General features: G+C 37.9%; 1 protein-coding gene across 1 annotated transcript in view; it reads left to right on the top strand.

Annotated features, from left to right (window-relative positions):
* Positions 1 to 13,415: 13,415 nt before the first annotated feature.
* MAP3K4 (mitogen-activated protein kinase kinase kinase 4) overlaps positions 13,416 to 26,056 on the top strand; it is an 88,006-nt gene continuing 75,365 nt past the window's right edge. Inside the window, exons 1-2 of the mRNA XM_019612873.2 lie at positions 13,416 to 13,505; positions 19,424 to 19,571. The gene's annotated coding sequence lies outside the window, so the exon portion shown is untranslated. The remainder of the gene's footprint in view (positions 13,506 to 19,423; positions 19,572 to 26,056) is intronic.

Genomic DNA, 26,056 nt, shown 5'->3' with positions numbered 1-26,056 from the left:
GGTCAGTGAAAATGTTGAGAATGCAAAAGACCTAGAACAATGCAAACTTTCTGTAGGTTTCCCTGAGAACTATTAGTGTGTAATGTTCAGCTACACACAGAGCAGGATGTTTTGAATGGGTTCTTCCCATGTATTGTAGGATGCGCTGAAAAATTGAGCATACCAAAAGAATGTAGCAAGCTGTCATTTTGATGATTTATCGGTATTCATTTACAGTAATTTATAGTGGATGACATTTCTTTTTAATTTTTAGAATATAATATAAATTCAACACAGTACTTAGGATCTCATGCTTCAAATATGCATATGGCTTTCCAGGAGAGGGCAGTCCATTCCCAGGACCAGCTGGCTCCCATTATGTTGTTAATCCAAGAAGTGTAACCAGAAATTCCAATAAAAAGAGAAAGCATCTTAGATAGAGAACAACCAAGGCCCCCAAATGTATTCCATATTGGAAAAATCTGTCATGGAAACGAAAAACTATCAGTTTGCTTCTGTATTCTGAAAGAAGAAAGAACGTAAATGTTAGTGACATCACACTGGTAATCAGTAATGTGCAGAAAGGGGGCACAGAAGTGAATATATCACCACAGCTGCACAAGGATAAGTAAACAGCATAACCTGAGCTTTCACAGGGGAAGATTTTCCCTATCTATTATGGAAATATGAAGAGCTCTAGAGGCAGCAAGGACTTAAGACTGACTTCTTATTTCATTTTTCAATTCATTTCAATTTATGCTTCATATTTTTATGGAATGATGTGAGGGGGTATTTCTGCAAAAAATAATGCAGTGAGTCACTTCGCTTACATTTCTTCTCTTGAAATCCTTCCTGTCCTTTCTCAACCTGTCTCTGCCATGGATGTGACTCATCCAAAAGAGCCTTGAACTCTGTTCTGCTGTAAAAGCAGAACAGTCATATTGACAAGAAATTGCATCTACTGTAGTTTGCCTTAACAGCATCTGGATCTAAGGGTGTTGATTTTACTCGTTCACACTTGTTTTGTCATAGATGTTATTTACTCACAGTTTTATGGCTGCATGCATACAAGTACCAAGACCTACCTGTCCAAGAATCCTGGTCATACTTTACTGGTGTATAACATGAGGGACAAGGGTTGTTGATACTGCATATGATGATATCTCATCATATCTCTGGGTTACTTTTGAGTAGTGATGGCTAATTAGTTTTTGGACAAATCCTTTTCTGTGTACTTCTTCTTAATGGGTTAGTAACAAAACAAATGTCACAATAGGATATGCAGCAACCTTGTTGCCTTCTTTCTATTCTCCAAGCAAAGTTCTTTGAAGCAATGAATATATTGAGAGGACCAAAGAACTAGGAAAGTAAATTTCTAAGAGCAATCTCCCTTTGGTAGTCTTGCAATAAGAATAGAAAATGATTGATTACATGCTCCCAGGCTTCTGTTACCTGACAGGTATATTTATAACAATTAGTAGTCCCAGCACAGAAATTAAAGTTTCTAACAGCTTCATCCAAAAATTCAGAGCTACTGTATTCCTTATTTTCAATTACAGTGACTGTGATTATGTCTGTTTTAGGACACAATCTGCACCTGTATCATTTTCATTAAACAATTAAAAAAAACCAACAAAACCCACAAACAACCAACTCCCAAAAGCCTACACCTTAAAATACAAAATAGGGGATTATCGAAAGTTCTGTGCTGAGAGGAGCTCTTATTCTCTAACCTTACCTCCCATTCTTTATTTCAATGAGTGAGACCTGTTTGTACTTTGTGCCCTAATAAGCATCTTCACAGGCTTTGAGATGGAATCTTTGTAAATGATTTAGTAAAGGATAACAGAAAACATTTTATTTGGAAGTGGCAGGGTGAAGGAAGTTTACATGTACTTCAAAAGCTTAAGTTATTAAACTTAAGCTTGGAAAAATCTACCCAAATCAGAAGAAAAGTAGTGATACCTTCACAGTGGTCTTCTGGTTGCTAGAGTGATTGTTGCAAGCTTAGAGAAGTATCATTCCATATTAGAATAAAAATAAGACAAATTCTCATTCTGGAGAAACATCTTATGTGGGCTCAGTATGAAATTTGGATCAAAGGCTGAGGAAAGAATGGTTCTGATTTTGAATTTCCATTCAATTATTTGTACAGTGAGTTTCCAGCTAGAAAGTTTGGATATTGAACTGAGCTTTTTGCTAAATGCCAACTGTTCATAGAAGGGGCTTTAATTCTCAATATTTTTTTGCTAATGGGGCAGAATCTTCACTTAAATATCACACAACCTTGCCAGAACAAATTTAATTTAATACCTGTTTCTTCTCTTTTGGTGAATGCTGTAGATAGCCACTTATAAGAGGGCAGTGTTTCCAATTTGTAGCCAAACTGTGTGCAAAAGAGATAAGGAATTTGGGAAATAGTGTACTGTCAGACACAATGGTGCACACAGTGAGATAGCACACAACTGTGCACATCATGTTTTTATATGTGCCTGAAGCTCCTTGTCTTTTGTGTTTTTATTTGAAGAATGAAGCTGCTGCACAACTGCAAAACCTCAGCCTGGAGAAAAGAAGGCTGCGGGGTGACCTCATTGTAGCCTTTCAGTACCTAAAGGGAGCCTACAAACTGGAGGGGAATCAACTCTTTGTAAGGGTTGATAACTACAGGACAAGGGGAAATGGTTTTAAGTTGAGGAAGGGAAGATTTAGGTTGGATGTCAGGGGGAAAATCTTTACTATGAGAGTAGTGAGGTGGAACAGGCTGCCCAGAGAGGTTGTGGATGCCCCATCCCTAGAGGTGTTCAAGGCCAGATTGGATGAGGCTGTAGGCAGCCTAGTCTAGTATTAAATGGGGGGGTTGGTGGCCCTGCCTATGGCAGGGGGGTTGGAGATTCATGATCCTTGAGGTCCCTTTCAACCCTGGCCATTCTGTGACTAGCTGGGAGGACTGTATGGCTCAAAATCATTGGTGACTTGGTATCTACCTGGGCCACAATAAGCTGAGGTCCCCAAGAGTCAAAACTATTATCTATATGGTCAGTATCTTCACTAGTGACCCAAATGATGTATCCGACTTTACTATCATCAAATTTGAGGATGACATTGAAGTAGGGGAGTGCTGATCCCAATCTACACCAGGGATACAAGAAGCCTTTGTGCTGGGAAGAAGCTTGTTGAGGAGGATGTCACAAAAAGAGCATGCGAGTTGCAGAGAATATGGGATGAATATCAGATAACAGCATACTCTCTGTAGGAATAAGGCACATTGCATATTGCAGTGCTTTAAAAAGAATTAGGAAGCAGAACAAGGGAGGTTTTGTCCCTTTTTATCCAGAGCTGATGGTGCTGTATCTGAAATCCTGTGTCTGACTGTGAGTCATCAGTTCAGGAAGGAGTCTGCGAATGTGAGGAGAATCCAGATGAGCCAACCAATAGGGTTAGGGCACACAGTATGTGGCCTTAGAGGAGAGACTGAGAGAGTTGGGCTTGTTCAGCCTTACAAAGATGAGAGCAATAGAAGATCCTGTAGTGGCCTACAACTACTTGAAGGAGAGCAGCAAAGATAACTAGGACAAACTCTTCTTGGTAGTACCTGACAAGATAACAAGGGGAAGTTGTCACACGTTTGCTTTGATAGTTTGATTTGCAGATGAGGAAAAAAAATAATGAGAAGGGTGCTGTGGCATGGAAACGAAGTATCAGGGAAGCTGTGGATTACCCATACTTAGAGTTTTTTGGGCCTTGGTGAAACAAAGTCACTCCCGATTGGACCTGTTTTTAGTGGTCCAGCTACAAAGAGTTATACAGAATCATAGAATTACAAGTTTGGAAACGATCTATAAGAGCATCTAGTCCAACCATCTTCTCGTTACCACTGCTACCACAAGCTACTAAGCCATATCTTGCAGCTCCTTATCCAGAAAAAATATATAAAATATATAAATCTATGGTACTGACATAATTACCACACTTGAAGATTTCATAGTATTCCCAGGTTTTCTGAAAGTCTGTTAGGCAACACAAAGGGCCGTTAACATCTTCATTAGGATTTCTGCAGTACTCGTAAAATTAATGAATGAAGAACACGAAACCTCAGCTTCATGTTTACCTAATTTCTATCACTAATATAAAATCTAACTTTTGAACAGTTTATTTTTACATTCTCTTTTATGACAAATTCATCTTCTGAACATATGCTTTATCTCCAAACCATTAATTTGTAAGAAAACTTAATAAACATAGGAGAAGAGTTGCTCAGCAGAGGCAGGCAGAAGATGCAGGATTTTAAGTGCTCCTGATAAGCAAAACAAGACAGAAATTGGGATTTTCCAAATTGTTGGCCCTGTCTAGATGCCTGTTAATTCAATGGAATTCAACTAGGTCAATGCTGAGAATTCCTTAGACTAGGTCTAATACTAAGTCCAGTTTTTGTAGTACTAGAAAAGCTGAAAAAGTTATTGATCTGATATGTGCAATGTAACTCATATTTTGAAAGGTTGAGGACCATTAAATTTTCATTTGCATGGATAGCACACCCACGTCATATCTCATCAGTGCTTTAAATAGTAGTTTCCAGGTAAAGTGCAAAGTCCTTTAAGTCTTCTGCTTGTCTCCTCTGCTAGATCTGAAAAGAGTGAGAAGATTTAAATATTTATATTTATGAATGTATATAATAAGTGATGCTTCAGCATTTGCTCGCCATCCCCCAAACAATGCCCAGCTAGCTCCTGAGCAGTGGAAGTGAGCGAGATGAATTCCCACCCCCTTCAAAATTCTCCTTCCACGTAATGTCATATGGTATGGAATATCCATTTGGCCAGTTTAAGTCAGCTATCCTAATTTTGTTCTCTCCCAGCTCCTTGGACCCTTTGATGAGAATGTCCTTGGCTCTGTGTAACACTGCTTAGCAGAAACGATAAACAGTGGAGTGCTATCAACATTGTTTTTCTCCTAGAACCAAAAACATAGTATCATACCAGACACTGAAGAAAAGAATTCCATCCCAGCTGAGACTAAGACACACATCCTCTTCTACTTTCAAGTACTGGAAGGCAACTATGGGGAAAGGATAGAACAACAGGCTAACACAACATAAAAATGCAAAAAAACCCCTCATATCCGTTTGGGGAATTCCTTGCTGTTCTCCAGCGATAATACATCATCAGTAAGCTCCAGGTTTGGCTTGTTTTTTCAATAGTAATTAAAGGAGATGTCCCATTGTGGTACCTCTCTCAATAGCACTCCTTTACACTGGGAGACTGCATTGGCATATCTGCATCTGTAATGGGCAACCGAAGTAAGTTACTTAATTTTAGTGTGTCTAAATTTATAAATTAAAACAAACAAATAAACAAGCAATACCTTCTGGAAATAGGTAAAAGTTAGAAAATTCTGACAGATTAGTAAGCAGTTACAGGAATACTTGAGAATAAAGACCAGAAGGCATTTGCATGGGTATTTGGAAAGACTTCATGTACCAGATGGTATCTGGCAGGAACATTTGCATTTAAGCTTCACTTTTGCACACCAAATCTGTTTTTCATGCACAGATCTAAAAACTCATAAACTGTATTTTTTCATGAGTTTGATTTGAGAGATTAATGCTCATTGTGGAGGCGAGTGGTGTCTTTCAGCAGTAGTGACAGTGACAGTGGTTCACCTCCACTTAAAAATCTTTTAAGACTGCAGCATGCAGGCTCTTGTTCCATGACTGGTGAAAATGCATAGCTAATGGTATTGACTGCACTGAAAAATAGTGTTTTGTAGCTGAGAATTTGCTGTATCAAATACTGTTATTGTGCTCTTCTTATCTGTTGTAGTTTCTACAGAAATAAGTAGGAAGCATTATTTTCAGAGCAACCTATAAAGCGATGAATTTATGAGCCATCTGTAATTCTCTCAGTGTCTAATCTGAATTCCTTATGATTTTCAAAATAATCTCAATTCAGCTGCTCATACATTTTTGCTCATAAAGATGTGCATTCTAAGTGGTTTAAGCTGAATAGAAGAGAGTTTCAGTGACATACATACTCAGGAGGGAGTGAGACTCAGGTTGAATCTCTAAGCAACAGCAAGAAAAGGAAATGTGGCTTAACCTGTCTGACAAGGACTTCAAAACAAACAAACAAACAAAATACTGATTTTAAGACATAAGAGATATGCATCATCCTGGTTTGAAGACCATTCCTTTGTAAGAGGAGGAATGGTGCAGGAAAAATAAACCAGTCTAACTGTTCTAGAGATACATTACAAAACTGTACAAAATATACGTTAACAAGCACGTCAGTATCTTAAAAATGCAACTGCAGATTTAAAATAGACATATTTACTGTCTAAATGACCACAGTATCATATTTGATGTTACATGAGATCTGATAATGCATTGTGTTCACTGAAATGTTCAGTCTAAATACCCAAAGCTTTTAGAGATGCCCTAAAAAGTAACGTACATTAAAAAATATAAATTTTTATATAAACATAAAATACTTATAAAATTTATTTTTATAAAGTAAATATAAATACTTCCATATTGCTTAGAATTTTATAAATCCACATATGTTTCTTTGGAAAACAAATCCTCCAGCACCTAGGCAATTGAAAACAACATTTTAATCTGTGACATCTATTTTGCTCTATTTGTAGGCAATAAGATAGTACCTACAAAGTTACCCTGAATTACAGGACATTCACCCGTTGGCACATTTGCACCAGTCCGTTCAGAAGATTTTTCTCAAAGATGAGACGAGAGCTACAGATTCTCATAATTCGCTACAGATCTTTAATGTGGAACAAATTTACTAATAGTTGTGATTTAAATATACCTGTTGCCAGTGCTAGTCAGGCACCTTAATGAACATCCTTCACTTCTGACAGTCCTGAGCTATCGTGGGTCTGATGCTCTTACAGCACCTGTGGCAGCAGATCAGCAAATCTGAAAATCATGACCTGATTTTGCTAATTTGCATGTAATGCATAAAAATTTTACCAGAGCATAGAAATGCAAGAGAAAGAATTCTTCCTTTGCTAATTCCCATTTCGGTGCAGCTGGCTAAGTTTGAAAGCTTTTGTGTCAGTGCACAACACTTTACTGATTCCCACTGGAATTACGGATCAACAAACAAGTGTGATAAATGAAGTTAATCATTTTCTTAGTTCCAATCTCCATTTTTTTAATTTCCAAGCATTACCTTGGAGCCAAGAACTTACAGAATAATATTTAATTTGCACTGAGTAATGGGAAAAGTAAAGGCACTCTCATCTTACTTAACATGCTGTTATTCTGAAATTTTTATGCCTCGTTTTATCTAATTAAAGATGTAGATAACATTGCTGGAAATCAAGGGCAATGTCTCTATGTAGAATCTCAGATTCTGCATGTTCAACCCCCCCTGTCTGTGTTATGAAAGGGTTACAAAGAAGATAAGGAATGAAGGACTGAAAAGGACCTTCAGTCTACTTCCCTGTAATTGGAGAATTGTACCTTGCTATCACATGTGCAAAATTATCAAAGTCCAATGTAAAATTGTGTATGTTGAAAGCTTATCTCCTACTCACTATTCCACCAGGAAGGCTGTTCTTAACCCTTGCAGCTCTGGAAGACCCATGAAAGTGAGAAGTGATGTAGATGGGGAAAGAGTTGGATGAACTGTCATTTGCAAGACTGTGAAATCTCACAGGATTTAGAATGAATTGCTTCTAGTCAAAGATCTCCTTACAGCAGTTTGTTTGCCATGAAAACTATTTGAAAGCACCTGGCAAAGCCTAGAACAGTTCCTTAAGACAGACTCTGCCTGAAGTCCCGGCAGCAGATTAAAACCTGCTTTCTTCTGTGGAAGTTCTTAGCTCCACAGACAAAAAAGAAAGGCTCTGGTCTAGGGAGATAGCTGACAGCTGAGAGGCATAAGTGGTTATAGTCATCACAGATGGGGAAAAAACCCTGAGCAGAGGGAGAAAAAGCAGTCCAGTTGTCCTTAGGCTTGACAATACTTTCCATGCTGCCATTTTCAAGAAGGGAGAAGTGAGACACTGAAAAATGTACAGTGGTACTGGCATTTGACTTCAGAGGTCCCATTTATTAACCAACAAGACTTACCAGCGCTCAGTGTTCGTGGTCCCCTGTTTGATAAAACAATTAACGTTGACCATGTTCAGGTACCCATGAGGACAGGAAGATCTCTCCACATTATCTTTACAAATTGGAGGAATAATGGAGAAAGAAATGAAAACCTTAATTTTATCCAGACAAAACACTTATGGAAATATGAAGGGTCGGTTGTTCAGAAAAAGTGATTGAATATTCCAGTTGTTCACAAGATGAGGAGAGCTTGGGATCAAAACTGTACAGTCTTGGCATAGAACTTCCAGTTTGAGAGAGGCTATTAAGAATGCTCAATTATCTTGAAATACTATCTGTGAGGCAAGCTGCAAGAGGTAGATTTTTTTGTAGTCAAGAGAAAACTTGCAATTCTTTGGTAGGCTTCATAGAAACCTTCAGAAGATAAAAGGGTCTGTGCTCATGATGGATAAACTTAAAGTTTGATAAATGTGAATAGCAACCTGCTATGTCAGAACAAGAAAGCCTTGGAATAGAATATCTGAAAAGATATCTTAAGGTTAGACAACATTTGATAAAACTGATATGGAAGAAGTTGCTCTGTTGTAGGACAGAAGGGTAGAACAGATAATTCTGTTTTTCTCTGAAACTTTCTATAGTTGTGGACCTTCATTCTTTTTGCTTTCAACAGTCCATGACAATCTTCATGTAGCACTTGGAACAAGGGTGTGTCAACTTCCATTGCTAGTTCCAAAGCAGATGTCTTTTTGTCTCTGCCCACTTTTCCATTTTCCTATTTTGGTTTGAAGCTCAAACTCCAAAGTTTGCACCTTTGAAACAAGTTCAGATCTTACTGAATAGCTTTCAAGAAGCCCAGCTCTAATAATACAAATTTCTTATTCTACAAGCTCATTTTGCCATTTTGATATTTCACCTTCTCTACACTTACAATATAGCAAGTGTTCTTAAATATTTAAATATTAAAGTATTACTGGCATTATAGGATACAAGGGAAACTAAATTAGCAGAAATAAATAAGGCGTGCCTCTGAATTTGAGCTTTGAAATGGACAGCCAAAATGGCTTTTTTTTTTTTTAACCATAGTCAACAAGTTCAAATAGCAAAGACTGGGATTAAAACAGGGGATAAACAATATGAAATGAAGAAGGTGTTGCTGACTTGTTGTCTGTAGTATTCTGAAGTGGGGCAGAATGCAGAAAATTTTGAAGCTTTTTAAGGGTAGGGATAGGAATTTTATTTCCTGTAAACTGCAAGAGAAATTCAAGTTAAAGTAATGAACCAGTAAGTATGCAGATAGATTTGTAAAAAGTGTAGGAAAGTATTCCAGTGGCAAGTATTTTAATTGTGTTTTTGAACTGATAGAGAGGATGGATTTGGAATTAAAAAGTTTTTTAACAATATATATAAAGTTCCTAAAAGCTTTCAACAGCATGAATTTTGAACTTTACCTCAAAAATGTTCAGATGCTTTTGGCTGAGTAGAAACTGCTGCCTGCAGTAGGAAGAATACTTCAGTGGATGATGGATTGTCTGAAACTCAGTACCTGTCCCCTACAGCATGCAGTGAGGTCAAGTGGCCACATAATTTGTGAGGAATATACAGGAACACCTTCTTGTGTCCTGTTCCTACTAGAAAAGAAATGCAGAACAGAACTGAGATAAAGTTAAGATACTAGGCAAACATTCATTTCTAACTAGTCTGTAACTGCTCACCCATCAGATTCACTTTCAACTGAGAGATAAACATTTGGAAACAGTTTGTCCGACTAAACATACAAGACTACTTTGGGATGAGCCACACTCTAGGAATTTTTATTTTCTCATTTATTACGACACAAATTTAGTGAGATGAACTTAGCAGGAGACATCTACACTGTACATCTTCGCATTTAATCAGATAAATCCACCTACAGTGTATATAGTCCAATTGAAAGAGAGCTTGCTTCACTTCCATTTGTTCTTAAGAATATGCTTAACAAGCGTTCCTTCCATGTTGACATACTCACCCCTGATAGGATGGGAAAAACAATGAACCTTTGAGCAATTCACACAATTTTCATTGGCATTCATATACACTTTGAGAGAGTTTACCCATTTTTCACATGACTGATACATGCATATCATGAAAATAGTTCCTGTTTTGATCTACTCAATCTTTATATTTATAATGGATCACTTCGTTCTTTTTCTCATTTAGTCTTTATTGTCATATTATTAACATTCCTTATATTAATGTTCATTATATTCCTATATTCCATATTATAATTCATTTCTTATGCACAAATCAAACTAAAAATGCTAAATAAACTTTATTTCATTCAAAATGTACATAGAATCATAGAATCTTTTATGTTGGAAAAGGCTTTCAAGATCACCAAGTTCATCCATAAATTTGATCTACGAATCCTATCACTAATGAAATCACCAAATGGTACTCTAATCATGAGGAGTTGTCACTGACTTCAGGGGAGCTAAAATAATCTCTACAGTGTGGAGAAGACAGCTGAGCAGACGTCAAAATGTACCGATGTAAAAAAAAGTAACTGAATAATACTTGGTGTATTTGCAATGCTATATCAATATAGCAATATAACTTCCTTTTTACATTTAAGAAATCATTATTATGTGTCAGTTAGCAATAAGACTACTTTCTTTAGAAAATATCTGCTACTAGAAGTATGGCATCCATGTCTAAACTAATATACACTTGTAAAACTCAAGTTTGTACACTGAAGTCTCCTGGCTGTTATCATCCATCTTTTTTTTCTTATAATAGTAGAATACATTGCTGCTATTGAAAATACATATCCTGATACTCAAACAGCTAGTGCGTTACTTATAATCCCTTCATGGACAAATTGAGTTTATGTATGTTTTAAGATGTCTTCTGTCAGACCTGAATTAACAAATAAGACAAATATCTCAATCGTATTTTTATCTATGCTGTTAATGCAAAGGGTACGTACAGTATTCAGAGATGACATACCTCTTTCTGAAATCCCAACAATGCTTATTTCAGTAACCAAGTCTGAGGAGAAAAAGAAAATACTCTACGTGGAAACATGCACACAAATACGTTTTCTTGTCTTTTCTGTAGCAGGCACCTTGTGCAAGATGAAAGCAAGCTTCTTTCAAGGAAGCAAGAGATCTCTTAATTTAAGACTGCACATCAAGATTAACACAAATAACACTAAATTTTATTGAAATTCTTTCATTTCGAGAGGTACACTTTATAAAAATAAAGAAACAAAACATTTTGTTATTGTGCTCAGTCTGTTGTTTCCTACTGAAGACTGAGATGACGAAGATCACGGCTCAAGAATGTATAACAGTAATGAAAAACTCTTCCTTCTTCACAAATAGTTTTAATTGTCATGATAGGAAAGCAAAAATAGGAGTAAAATGCATGTACCTTCAAATTGATCTGCCTACAATTTACAAAATATTTTACTGTGGTTGCAATTATCTCAGCATTATATAACACATATAGGAGTCTTTTGTCCTCAGGCAGCAAAAAGTCCTACGGTATAAGTATAGACATGATCTGAGATCATACTTCAATTTTGGCAGAATATAGTACAGGAACTTGCTTGCTGTTGAATCTCCTTTGGTCATCAGATCAGTCAGAAGGATTGAAGTCAAAGTAAGCTATGCATGGAAACTGAATTTTCATTTATCCAATTCATCCTTGGATCTTATTACATTTCTGTATGAATTTCCTTTTGAAGTTATGCTATTCTGTGAATGTCCAGAAGTGTGCTGCTTATGACATTTTATTTGGAAAAAAAAAGAGAAGGGTATAACAGCACGAAGTACAACATTATAATGGTATTAGTAACCACATTGTCACTCATATGCACACTGAGCTAATTCTCAACTCCTTCACTATTTCCTCACCCATTCCACTGATCTAAATTTATCCAGAGCTGGATCACTCTCATAACACTAGTTGTGCGTTGGTAACTTGAACCACTCTGCAACAATAAATGGAGTAAACAACAGGAAGGGTATGACCAAAGATAAGAAAGTTCAAGGTCTTCTTGCAGTTTGGGAGCAATATGACTAAGTAATTTGCTCTTGTTTTATGTCCCTAGTAATTTATAATCAAATTGATAAACGTTCAGAATTGCTCTTCCCTGAATTCATCCTACTGTTGAGATTGAAAAAGTTTGATCTAAGTAAATGTTTTAGAATGTTCCTGCTTCAATAACATAGATAAGAAAATAGGAAATGTTATGAAAACAGTAGACCAAAAATACAGCATTCATGACAATTTGAACCAGAAGATAACATTACCAAGGCCAAGTTTCCGTTAACTAGCCAAGGTGCATTAACATTTTATTCAACATGCAAACAAAATCTAATTCTATAAAGACCCCAATAAGAGCAGCAAATTGGAAATGTGAAGCTTATGATGAGATATATAACAGAGAAACACAAAGATTCAGAATAAGTTATCAATAGGAAATATAGTTTGGCCTTGTTTTGCTGACTTCAAACACATATGCACATGCTTTTTCTCAGGGATTGCCAACCCGCCAGCCAGACGCAGCTTCTGCAGCTCAATGTTTATCCAATTAGAGATTCCCTTTCAGTTATTAAGTTATTCAGTGTTCCCCCTTTTGACACCGTGCTTCTGTACTTTGTTGGGTCTGTAGGGGTAAGTCTTTTAACACACAACACTTTGAAGCATTCTTAAGAAGAGCAGTTAAGAAACTAACCATAGTATTTTGGCTATAGGCAGCTTCTGCACAACACTTGCAGGCCTTATCCAAAGACTAAACACAGGAAAACTATGGCAATGACCTTCTTCCACCAGCCTCCAAAGACTTTCTGCTAAGCTTTTTGTTGTCAGGTGCATATGCCTTTGAAGTGAGTTACAAATCCTTGAAGGAAAATAAGGGTAGAGAATGAATAAAATGAAATTTTTAGACATTATTGACATTTATTTTTAAACATGAAAATGGAAAATTAGACACAGCTTCCATTTTAAATTAGTTTTGTTAGGGTAGGAAAAATCTTTTCAATACCCAACTCTCCACACATTCTTGGACTGACTTGTTAAATGCAGCCAGCAGCAAGTCACGATCTTGTGAAATATGAGTACTTGCAAATCTCAATTCCACTGTGGGCACGTACGCACATTATTTCCTTTGCTAGTCTGCATTTTTCCTCTGATATCTGATGTTTCATAGTTCTCTATTGAGAAAAATATTGTAATGACAGTGAAAAAAGAGTAGCGTAACAGTCATGGGGTGTGATGTAATAACAGTAGGCACAGTATTGCTCACAGTATCGCAGTGTTCAGTTGTTTTCTGAAGTGAATGAGTGTGGTGACCTTTAAATCTGTCCCTGCTACTTCTGCACTGTATTTCTTACCCACTGCTGCTTCACCAAAGCCACTAGACCATGTTCAGCACAGCACAGTTCTGGAAGAGTCTGTTATACTGGGAGTAAGTAGAGAAACTTCCTTTCAACTTCTGTGCTTCTCTTTCTTTGGGTTTCTTTTTGTTTGTTTGTTGAGTTTATTTTGGGGGGGAAGGTGATTATTTTGGTAGCTCTTTTTTGTTGTTACTTCGTTATATGAGATGTCACATTTAAAAGGATCATCACTTATTGATCATTGCTATTGCCATTATTAGTATTTAGTACTAATTTAGTACTCCTATATAATTAGGAGTGAATTCTCCTGGCAGAGATTGGGACCCAAGGCTCAGAGCCATAAAGCTGAGCAGACCAACCAGGAGAAAGTTCCTTAGAGGTGAAACAGAGGTACAAAGAATGAAAACAATTTGTTCAAAGATGGGAAGAAAAGAGTGGCAAGACCAGAAACCCTAATCACTTCTCATTGCTGGGCTGTGTCCATTTTTCTCAGATAGCATTTCTGGACTCTGGGTACATTCTCCCTCCCCCTCTTGGATGGAAGAGATCAGGGGAGTAATAGGGCAGCTGCTGCTCACTGCAGGTCCCTGGACTGGGTACTGTGCGAGATGTTCTCCATGGGCTGGTGGGTACTATGCTGAATTCTGCTGTCTCAATCCTATCATCTGACGCACTTAGGCTAAAGCAGTGCTCACACTCCCTGTGATTAAAATGATGATGACAGCACATGCCCATCTTCTTCCTCCATGTCTGAGTAGTGAGTGTGAGCTTGCTGACAACTTTAAAAATGAAAAGCATCACCTACCTTCTAAGAGTTACAGTTATGTAAGGTACTCGTTAGCTTTGAGGCATGTTCCTACTGCAAGCTACTGAAAGACATTTGGAAAACTGCAAAAGTCCTTATTTCAGCCAAAGCACTGTAGTTTGGTACATAGTGATGTACATGGAGCTGAGTGATTTTCCTGGTTTTGCAGAAATCTTGCCTTAAGACCTGAATACCTAGAGGGCTAGAGGGCTGGTATTTCAAGTACCTAGCATGTCTGACATTGCCTAGATCACTGTATGACTGAGTCTAACTTACAAAGAAAAGAATCTCTGTATTTTCAGTAAAAAGTGAGCTGTCATTTTTCACTTCAGAAATATTTCCATGAAGCCTTGATGATGCGGCACACTTCCAGAAGGGCTCTAAGCTAGGATGGACTAGGAGCTGTTTCTTCAGGGAAGACAGACTTTAATTGTGATCCTCTCTTACTTTCATTTTTCTGATGTTTGGGCAGTATATTTTTTATCCCATGGATGAGAACAAGCAATCAGATGGGATCATCTGAAAATTTCAGACTACCCTCTTCAATGCAGAGAAACTGTACTCACAGTATATTTGGCTTTTATTAATCTAGTTTGATTGACTATTAAAATACTCCTTTTACAAGGGCATAGACATTTCAGATCATCTGGAATTTACAGGGACAGATAGGATAGTTTAATATTCACAGTACAAGCACCTTTGGTGGTTTAATATATTGTTGCTTGTAACCAACCACTATTTTTCATCTATCTGCTCAGGGTGATCACCTTTTGAAAAGGGCACATCATCTGAGTATACCAATCTGTGGCCTCAGCATAAAAGCTCCCATGTGCTGTGGCTTGGACTGAAATAACTGCCATTTCCATGTAAGACATATCTATAACTTTACTTAGATCACAACCAGATAAAAAGTTTCAGCTGTCCCTGAAACCAGACTATTTCCTCAAAATTTTTACTCTGTTAACCCACTCCTGTCATTAGCAGGTTGGTTTTCTTTGATGCTTGTGTGATTTCACAGAACAAAGCAGCTGAACTTGAGCGGTCAAGCCATAGCAAATAGTTGGGATGATAACCTTTTAATCCAGCTCATCATGATAGCTCATCTGACTTCTCTTTACAAAGCAGATTGAAATGAATAGGGCAGCAGAAGAGACTGAGTGATATGGCCTGCTGTGGTAACAGAGGTGACTAAAGTGGCAGTTCCTGGCCGCGGTGCTTGGCTGTGTGACTCAGGTTGATAGGGATGGATGAGGCCATCCGCTAAAAGCCCTAGGTGTGACTCCTTCCCACACCTCTCCTGTGTGTTCGTTCTCTTGCATGCTCATGCTCATTCCCACACCTCTTGCTGCATACCAGTGGCACCATGACTGATCTGAGTGTTCTCGAGTCCTTGATTGTAAATTCTGAGAGCTTGACTTGTGCACGTACAGTTTAACCATGGAGACCTGCTGCCAGATGTGGTCTCTATCAGGTGACAGGGTGGCTTGTTCCAAAAGGCAATGGAGGTGAAATAACTTCAACCTCAAATTGTACTGCAGAGCTCCGACAGATGCTGAGAAATACCCCATCATTCATTCTACTCAGCTGGTACCTGTAATACTTCTGGTCAGGGGAGCAGATACTGTCAGATGTGAGCTTCCTCCATGAAGTAGTCGCAAGCCACCCTCAAGTTACCTCCTCGTACAGGCCAGTATGGGAAGAAGCAGTTCCCTTTTCATAGATCACTGCTGCTGGTGGCCCTTGCCTTGCATGTCTTGTGAGGACCAGGCTGTGACACTAAGGAGGCATCCATCTTGTTGGGGTGCTTTCCACTTGGGTGGTCTGCTGCCCATAAAGCAGTACATCATTCCACAGTGTGTAAGGAGAAAATGTTCAGCAAGCCTTGCAGTTATTTGGCTCATGGTCTGAGGAAGTGGCTTGGCTTGTCATGCAGTGGGTTTAGAAAGAAAAAGGTGCAGCTGTTCTGGGCCCAAATGCAGAGCTGCAGGACTTAGAGCCTGCCAGCCTGCCCTAGTCAGCCAGGGACTGAAGGAACAGCCAGGACAGATAGGGGAAGTTCAGTGGGATTAGTGGGCCCATCTGACCACCTAGTGGTAAGAAAAGTCTTTCACCAGATTGCCCAGAGTAGTTCTGGATGCCCCATCTTTGGAGGTGGTCAAGGCGAGGTTGAATGGGGTCCTGGGCAGCTTGATCTGGCGGGTAGCAACCTTGCCCATGGCAGAGGAACTGGGAGGTTTTTATGGTCCCATTCAACTAAGCAATCCTATGATTCTGTGTACAGTTTCTGCCTCAGAACATCCCTCTGCAGGGGTGAGCAGCAAAGAGCAAAAGGACAGGGGATCAAGAGGTCAAATGGGGTCCATAAAGTAAACAGTGCCAACACTTCCCTAAATACCAAGAACTGCAGAAAAAGCTTCTCTACTTTAAGACAATCTTTCTTGAACATTTGGTCTCAGTGCAGAAAAAAAGAGCTGAGTCATACAATTTTTATGAGGGCTCCTCTTGCCATTCTAATAGTTACTTAATTTCACAGGTAGAAGAGTTACCTAGTACACAAGAAGGGCATTACAAGCATAGGAAGTTATTTAACAGAAATAAAATTATCTTTTGCATCTACTGTAAAGAAGCAAGTTCTGCCTGCCTAAAAAATGCAAACTTTCTTTTGTTATAATTGCTCATCTAACCAGAAGATGTCCTTTTGGTTTCATGTCTTTTTAAATCTCTTCCTTTTCTTTCCAGAACAAGCTGGCATTCAACACTGTAGGAAAGAATCCAAGCTAATAGACGTCTTTGTAGAGAAAATACTGTGAACACAGTTTCTCTCAGTGGAGAAATTGAATGCTCAGGGCACTTGGCTAGCTGTCATCCTTATCCCTACAGATGCACAAATGTAATATTTAGCAAGGACCTTTTGCATATTTTTTTCCACGCTTACGTTCGCTGTGACTTTTCCTGCTGAGTACAGGGTTGGAAGTTCGACTGGCAAACAGACTGTATTATTATAATCACATTTTTTAGATCCTCTGGAAGAGCATGTGGGTTTTGCATTTCACTCTAAAGCATTTAATTTGGAAAATGAGTAGCATAACAGCAGCTCCTATTAATGAAGAGTTTTTGTCTTTTTTATAAAGTATCAGAACAAAAGCATGGGCAAATTTATATTAAAAGAGCCAAGTATTTCGGGAAAAGGAAGAATCAGTATCAGGTCAGGTTAGGAACAAACATAATGATTTCTGCAAAAAGCTGAAAGAGATAAACTGAAAAAACTATCACTGTCATTTTTGTTGGTAGTCTTGAAAGGTAGATGGTCTGAATGTTCACTGATGAGCAGATTTCACCTCCGCAGAGCTAGAATTTGTAGAAAAGCAGAGTAACTGTTGTTTCTCATGGGACTTGTTCCTGTTCTCTTTTTGGTGTCTTGTTGCTGTGACAGCTTGTTGCCCAGGAGGGAAGGTAGAAGTTGGGGAGAAAGTGAATGCCCTTCCTACATGACAGAAAGAACTGATATAGAGCCAGTGCAGGGACAGATCACACTGCATAGTTACTCACATAGTTCATCCAGCATGTATTCTACTTCTTACACAGAATTGTCATTTTTGAAACTAACTTTAAAAATTACTTGGCAACGTGTCCTCATATTATCTCACTACCCAGCTGCCTTTGTTCGGGATTATACAGATCAATGATGTATCAGTGAGAGAATATTAGGACATAGGCCACTAATGAAGATAAAAATCAGGGTTATTTCCATGTCCTACTTTTACATATTTAATGAAATGTTAAGTTATGCTCTACTGAATAATGTGCAAGAATCTGCCTTGCAGAAGCTATCAAAACATCATTATACAACTAGCTACATTTGTCAAAGCATGCAGTCATTCAGAACACCTTTGCATAGTTTAAAATCTGTTAATCTTTAGATTCATTACCAGAGTTGCACATGCCATCATATTTTATAAGTTTGTCTCATTAAAATATGTGCAACATATTCATATAGTCATGTACAGATAAGAAAATTACAGAGAGCAGTAAATAGCTCAAATAATGCAACGTGACTTTACAACACAGAGATGTAACAAGTTCTAGAGAGGGAGGACATACAGGAATTCTGGGCAAATAAGTCACTTGAAAATTAAAATGAGACATGGAGGATTTTCCATCATGGTGCAGGCATGGGCCTGCATACAGGTTAGTGGGTTGCAGTATTGCCGTGTTTTAGTTAGAGAAATACAGGAGGCCTCTGTTGGAGAGGTATACATTCTCTTTTTACACACTTTTGCTAATTTGTGGCATTCATTTGTTTTAAGAATTTTAGGGGATTTTGTTTATTTCTGTGTGCTATTAAATACAGTGACAGACACACCCTGCACTTCTTTTCTTCTCGCCCAGACCGGTGCATTTAGAACAGCTGGTGCCCTAAAGGAGGTGCAGCTGTGGTTGATTGACACTTGCTCAAGCAGGCTGGGGTGAGAATGGGCTGGTGCCTGCTTTGAGGAGGTGTTGGCCAGGCTCTGATTCTGGACATTAGGTAAAGTGTTTATATCAAGGATTTGGATTGGAGTAGCTGTAAGGAGTTTCTATAGCACTGAAGATGCCAACATAGAACACATGGGACATTGTTTTAACATAATAGTTTCAATTTGCATCTAAAATACATATGTATAAAAGAAAACAAGTGCTAGAGAAGAAAACTTATTTGCATTACTCTTGTAAGCTTTTAAAGCCTGTGTTTTGGAATGAGGAACTTTCCTAGCGAGAGGCCTGAACAAATTGATTTCAGTACTACGCGTACTCCGTCGTGGCTTTAGACACAATACTGAGAATACAAATTGACCAAAAGTGTTATTTATTTAATGTTTACAATACAGCAGAGTGAAAAAAGTTCTATGTGGTTATTTTCTGCTATTGTAACTGAATAAGGAAAGAGATGGTCTCTGCTCCAAAGAACCAGCTGTCTTAAAAGATTTGATGTGATAAGATCAAGAAATAAATCAGACTGGAGCAGACGAGTAGGAAATGCAGGTAATTGGTTAAGACTTGTCTGCATTCAATCAGGAACACTTTGCACAGTTTTCCAATTATGTAAGTTCTGAGATCACAGGTTTTCACTTTAAAATGGACATATTTATTTTGCCAGGTGAACCTGCTTTGTTGGAAGTTCAATTTCTATGCTCTTGCTTTCAGGCTTAAAGGAAAAGTAGTAGAAGAGGAGGAGTTCATCAGAGCAGCCCATCAGTCCCATTCACTGCAGAGAAGAAAGAGTTGAGAACTTCATTTTCAAGAGGCACTGTTGCGCATTGATCTCTGTGGGCACGCTCTGCTAACTGCCAAGGTTTGGGTTTCTTTTTTTAACAGCTTAGCATGGCTTTTAGCAAGCATAAATATAGCTGTACAAATAGTGAGAAGCTATTTTTGAACATTTTGTTCACTGCTAAATACAGAATTGCTAACTCAAGCATTCAGAAGTCATGATTCAGGTCCCCAGAATGAAGAGGCTGGCCTTAGTACGTTGATCCTTTTTTGTTTGCTATCTGTTTTGCCTACTGAAACTTTAGAATGTCTCTGGATCATGTCTTCAGGCTTTTTACTTCAAAACTGAAAATAGAATTTAATCTGAGTTTATATTTGCAGGCTCTTAGAGCCAGGACTTAAAGAATTCTTCCTTATGCTTTGGTACAAATGGAAACCTTGGGAGCAGTGTAAAATAAAATCCTTGCATTCTTATCTCCTATTAGCTCTTTAACAACTGTCGAAAGACTTTCTTGGTGTATCTGCCAAAGTGTATGCCATCCTGGGAGCTGAAATTTCTTTAATCAAAAAGGGAAATATCACCACTGACCAGACAGAGCAGCACAAGACTGACCAATGCACCGTTCATCTCCCACCTTCCCTTGTTTTCAGAACTTTGGCAGAAGGGGAACACAATGGCTCCCTGTACATTAGTCAACCCAGTGCAGAAAAGCAGCAGTATTCTGAGTGAAGAAGCACTTGCTCATGCAGCATAAATGTATAATGAATGTCACTCAGAACACAAATATCATAGCACAAATGTCAAATACTCCAAGGAATATTTGCAACAGGCATTAGCTTAAACTTGTTTGATGAATGTTTTGTACAAGTAATTTCAATTTCTGACGCATTTGGAAAGGTTTTTGTTTTGCAATTTTAAAAGCTGTTAATAGGCAGCTCATAAACAGGACAAGGATTTGACTTTGTCTAGTGAAAGGAAAATAATACACTGCTTGTCCAGTTGTAACCTTAAGCCCAGTATGATTTTGTACATCCTTACCTCCCACTCTCTAACAAATTTTAAACTTGGCTAATGTTGTTAGCAACTGAGTTTTCCTGCAAGAATGGTTTATTGTCCTCCTTCTCTTGAAAGGATCCATTTTTAGGCAATCAGTGTCATAAGAGCTGGTGACTGTTTCATTTCTAAGAGCATTTGAAATTATATTTTTGTGGATGAAGCATAATTTATTCACTATTATACTTTTCCCGGAAACACCTCAAAAACAAATTCCATACACAATGGAATTTACCAGAAGAGATTAGCAAGCTTCTTCCTTCTAGCATCCTTTACTACTGTAAGGCTCTTAACTGGTCTTTGCTGGCAATTAAATTGTTCTAGCACCATAATAGTCAATTATTGGTTCAGCAGTCGTTTACCAAACAGCTGTTCTATTTTCTGCTTGCTCTCCTGAATTCCTTATTTTGCCTCCTTTCACCTAAATAAAATTACTAAATGTACTAAAAATACTGTAATAATGCCAAGTTATTTTTGTCAGTAGCTCTCAAAGAAGGTTGTGCACCTCTTTTACTCCCACACTTAAAAGTGGCAGTCTGCTTGATACCTATGAGGGAACAAATAGTCTGTCAGGGAAGGGCATGGGCAGGGCTTGCATCACCCTGACCCGTTCCTGCTTGTTGAGCCAGCTAGGCAGCCCAAGTCAGAGGTTACACCTTTCATAAACAGGTGTAACTTGAATTGTCCTGCAATATACTAGGGAGAGAGAACCAGAGTCCCTAAACAATTTACTCTGGAGTTTTCTTCCTGTGGCTTTGTTAAAGTCCAACCAAGAGCAAAAGTCACGATGTCCTTTCCCTTACCCTTGCAGATATAATGCAGCATGTAGCATGCTTATGACTCACATCACAATAACCTGAAAGCTAAGTCAGTGTGGGCTATGCTGCTGCTACATATGGAGGTGAGGAGATGGAGCACTTGAACAAAAAAGAGGCAAGCAGAAGCCTTGCAGTGCAGTTCTCTGTCAGATTCATGGCAAGTCAGGACTCTACAGAACAGGAGCAAAGAGGCCTGAAGCAAAAATGAGCTGGACTAGGATGTGTCTGACCATCTGCAGTGACCTCATCCTCCTGAAAAGCCACAGGGATTTCTTGCCAGATCACTGCTGAATTTGCAGGTCTTTGATTTTGTTATGTTTTATTTGAGGCTTAGCCCTACTAAACGCAGATTAAATGCATATCTACATACATTTGCAAATATGTTCAGAGATAGTGGGCCTAACAATTCTCTCTGTATCTTTGTTTTTCATGCAAAACAGGCTATCTTGGTTCAATGATCTTGAGCCACACTGAAAAATGTTTATATTAATTAACTTACTTAGGTGTAGTTTAAGGGTTTAGAAAGACTTCTTTCCCTATCTAGCTATTTAAAGAAAAAGAACCTAGAATATTAGGGTTGGTGGTGATGCTAAGGAGAACATGTAGACTTCTGTTTATAGCCAATGAGTCCAGGTACTGCTCTGATAATGTGGTTGGCAGATAGGGAGCATGCTGGCTAAGTATTGACAATTAGGCTGGGCAACCCATGCAGCTGAGTTCTTTGCTCTTGGTAAAAGAACATGTGGCTTATTGACACTGAAACTGGGTCTTATTCTATTGATAAGAATGCATGTTTTCCCTATTTGCATGCACAATAAATGCATATTTGACAGTAAGCTAATGATAGGTGTCTATAAGGTATGACAGCACCAGCTCAATTATTGATTTAACTACTCTGGTAGAAAATGCACCTTATTAGTTTCATACTGCAATAGGAAGAGATTCACTTGTGCTCACAAGTGCTGCTCGAGCTGTATCTATTGTTCTAGTTTATACCCAATATAAATATACTAAGAAACCCTTTTTCAGCTTTGCAGATCATAAGAAATAAAGAGCACTCTGAGTAAGAATGCTATTGAACAAAGTGTCAAGTAATTCAAGCATATGGAGCAGAAAAATCAAGCAGTATACAGAAGTGAGAAGCATAGTTCATATACATGTTGTAATAAATGACATAAATTAGTTCACAATTAGTTATTTTTAAGGTAGGCTTCTTGCTTTGAAAAGTAGCTACTAAATTTAGTCCAGTCAACTATTGTTAAACAAATACTTCAACCAGGTTAGTATAATGCTGTTTACACTAGAAAAGCAGCATCTACACTATCCTCTTTTTTCTTCTGTTCTACACTTTGTATTTCTGCTTTATATACCCACAATTGCTAACAGGACCTACCATTTAATATTACATCTGGATGGGACATATTTTGGTTGTAATCATACTTACTTAAGCGTATTTCTTAATTTTCCCCCATCCATATTATACAATATCTTTCTAAATTGAATTTTAAATTAAAGGCAAAGAATGAAGTATATTGAAGAGAACCAGGTAGAAAGACTAGCAGACCTACTTTGTAACATCATGTAGGTAACCTGGCTGATTCTTTATGTGGTTTTCAATACAGATACTGTACACTTTTAGACAGTGTCTTTCAGATTATTTTTATGTGCAAAATGACACGTTTTCATAATCAGTTTCTAAAACTCTGATCACCAATGTGACAGTTTCATGCTGAATCCTCGGATTGATACCTAGTTATAAGGCTCTGTGGTTGTTAAGCTAGTAATCCACTTGTGGTTTGCAGTAAAAATTGCTAGTAGCATTCTATGAGCTGCAGATGGAAGTGTCAATGCTCAAATAGGAAAAAACTTTGTTTTCACATTTAAAAGGCTGCTTGCTCGTTACTGCTTCCTCGGGCAGAAATATTTAAAATTAATATAAAGATCACTTGACCTTACAGTTCAGAGGAACTGAGACTGCCATGGTAATCCTACCGGCTGTGACTGTGACACCTACAACTTACAGCTTTCTAGGAGACTCATACTTACTGCATTGCATCAGAGAGTAATTTTGATAGCTCTGCCCTTACCCTCTTTAGACAAATGATTACACACACAGAACTTCCCTTTCTGAGCTAGTGGCTCCAGGAGAAGGATCCATTCATAGTGAAATTCTCTTATTCAGCACTCTTGTTGGCAGGCTGTTATGGATATGGCATGGACATTTGGAAGAGCTATAATAAATGTAGCATGAAAGGTAAGTGGATAATATTAGTAGCATAAATAAATTTTAGGTACTTTCCACACTAAACACACACTCGCGGATTATTATTTGAATACAGACTGTGATAATTAAAATACAGCAGACAGACTTGGTTTATTTGACGTGTAAAATGCAATGATTTATTATTTATGGAATTTGAATTTTGAATTCAAGATTTTTTCAATAACTGAAGTATGAAAGCAAAATACATTATTGATGTTAATTTTTCTGTGTTTCTTAAAACACTTTACTAACAGCTCAGGCATAAAATACAAAATAGGCAAGATGGTCAGCCTGACTGTAAAACTTCATCAGTAGGAAAGTGCACAGCTTTGTAAAGGAGGAGAAAAAAGATTTTCAACAAAGCTGTCCTTATATCTTATATAAACAGTCTGTACGCAACTTCTTCTGACAGGAAGTTACTATTTAATATGCAGAAGAGGTGGCTACCTAACAGTAGTGTGAATGACGATATATTTAAGAATAATTTAATTCTTACCTTCAGCTGCTCTCTATTTAAGATCCATAATTTAAAAAGCAAACAACAACTACTAACCAAAAAACACATAATTTGTGAGAGAATTGTAAATGATAACAAAAGTTTTGTAGTGCTGTGTTCTTTTAAATAGTTTTATTTTCCAGTGTATTGGAGTTTGCTTGTAATTGAAGAGCATTTATGGGATCAGTCAGATCACTGAATCATGGCTGATGTGGATGAGTACCTCTGAAGATCATCTTATCCCAGCCCCCTCCTCAAAGCAGGGGTCAGCTGGAGCATGTTGTTTAGGGCCACAATTAGTGGAGTTTTGTATATTTCCAAGGATGAAAACTCCATAACCTCTCTAAGCAACCTGTGCTGTTGCTCAGCCAACCTAGTTGCAAGGAAAGTTCTTCTGTTTTAACAGAATTTCCCGTGTTCCAGTCTGTGCCCATTGCCTCTTGTCCTTTCACTGGACATCACTCTCAGATATCAAGTATTTGTTCACTTCGGTAAGATCCTTCCTGAGCCTTCTGTCCTCCTGAAGGCTGAACATTACGTGTCTCTCAGCTTCTCCTTAGATGCTATTAATGTTCTTGATGGATCATTGATGGATCCACTCCAGATGGGCTATGACTCAAAGGTCCATCTGAAATGTTATTGTCCATCTGAAGAACTAGTTAGAAGATAAATAATTCTGTGATCTCATGCAAGCAGGTTGCAGTTACGCAATGTGTGATAAAGTTTTGTAACTGACCCATACTGAATGCTTCCAACAGGTGAACAAAGAGGCTCATCAGCAGTCCCTCTCCAGAACTACCAAAAGAATAATGTGTGCTCACCCAATTTAAATCTACTTGCTGAATATCCAAATAAGCAGTTTTTCCTAGCTTTGCAAAATGTCTATGAACCGTTAGAAAGCTGGAGTCTTTCAGCTTGAGTTCAGGATGCTTTATGTTAGTGTCTTAATGCCCAGTCTAAGTAGCAGGGCTAATTGACTGCTGTCTCTGCTTAGATTAAGAGGGAAGAAATCTAGACTTCAAAATACGGATAAATGTCAGAAACAGGGTTGAAAACATGTAACAACACTCAGCCAGTAAGAGAGGAAGAATGGAGCAATGACAGGTCCTCAGCTTCAACAGTCACACCATTTTCCATCAGCACACTATATAATTCTATCTTTCTTGGTTAAAAACAAGAACTAAGAAAATTCTGTCACCTTTGTTTTTATTTCTGATTATCGCTATAGTAGCAAGCAACAGCTATGGATCTGAATCTGTTTAAAGTGCAGCTACTCTTAAAAAAAAAAAGTCTGTTTTATCCTCACAGTCACAGTGAGATCCACCCAAAGGTGACAATATCAATCATCTTAAAGAAACAAAACAAAACAATTGCAAAGGCATTTGCAGTGCTAAGAAAAACAGATTATGGTTACAAGTTATGTTTGGGATACATAACTTTTTAAAATAAAAATTGGTTAAAATCATTGACATTGCTTAAAAAGCTTTCTCTTTGATTTTTTCGTTTTTTTCTTTGGTATCATGTAGAATACAGTCATGATATATCAGTGACAACATTGTCATATATAGGTAAGATTAACACTACATCCATAAAGGTAATAGGAACTTTGTGTTTTAAGCAAAACCAGCATAAACATATAATGCTTGTTAATTAACACTGCTGCCTCAGATTATGTTACTGAACATTCCTTTAGCAGATGCATTAGAAATAACTATTGCCCTGGCAGACTGGTCTTCCCTTAGCTTCAGTACAGAAGTGACTGTGAAGCAGTGACTGCACTGCCCTTCAACTGAGTTACAGATGTGTGCGTGTTTATCTCAGTGAATGATGTTTTTTCTCAAGTGTTCTTCACCCAAACTCATTCAAAGTCACTTTGTGTGCTTTTCTCTTTTACTTTTCTTTCTTTCTTTTTCTTTCTTTTTTTCTTTTTGTAGGG

The sequence above is a fragment of the Meleagris gallopavo genome, chromosome 2, assembly GCF_000146605.3.
Source record: "Meleagris gallopavo isolate NT-WF06-2002-E0010 breed Aviagen turkey brand Nicholas breeding stock chromosome 2, Turkey_5.1, whole genome shotgun sequence".
Classification (NCBI taxonomy): Eukaryota; Metazoa; Chordata; class Aves; order Galliformes; family Phasianidae; genus Meleagris; species Meleagris gallopavo.
This window is presented reverse-complemented; position numbering and strand designations above follow the sequence as displayed.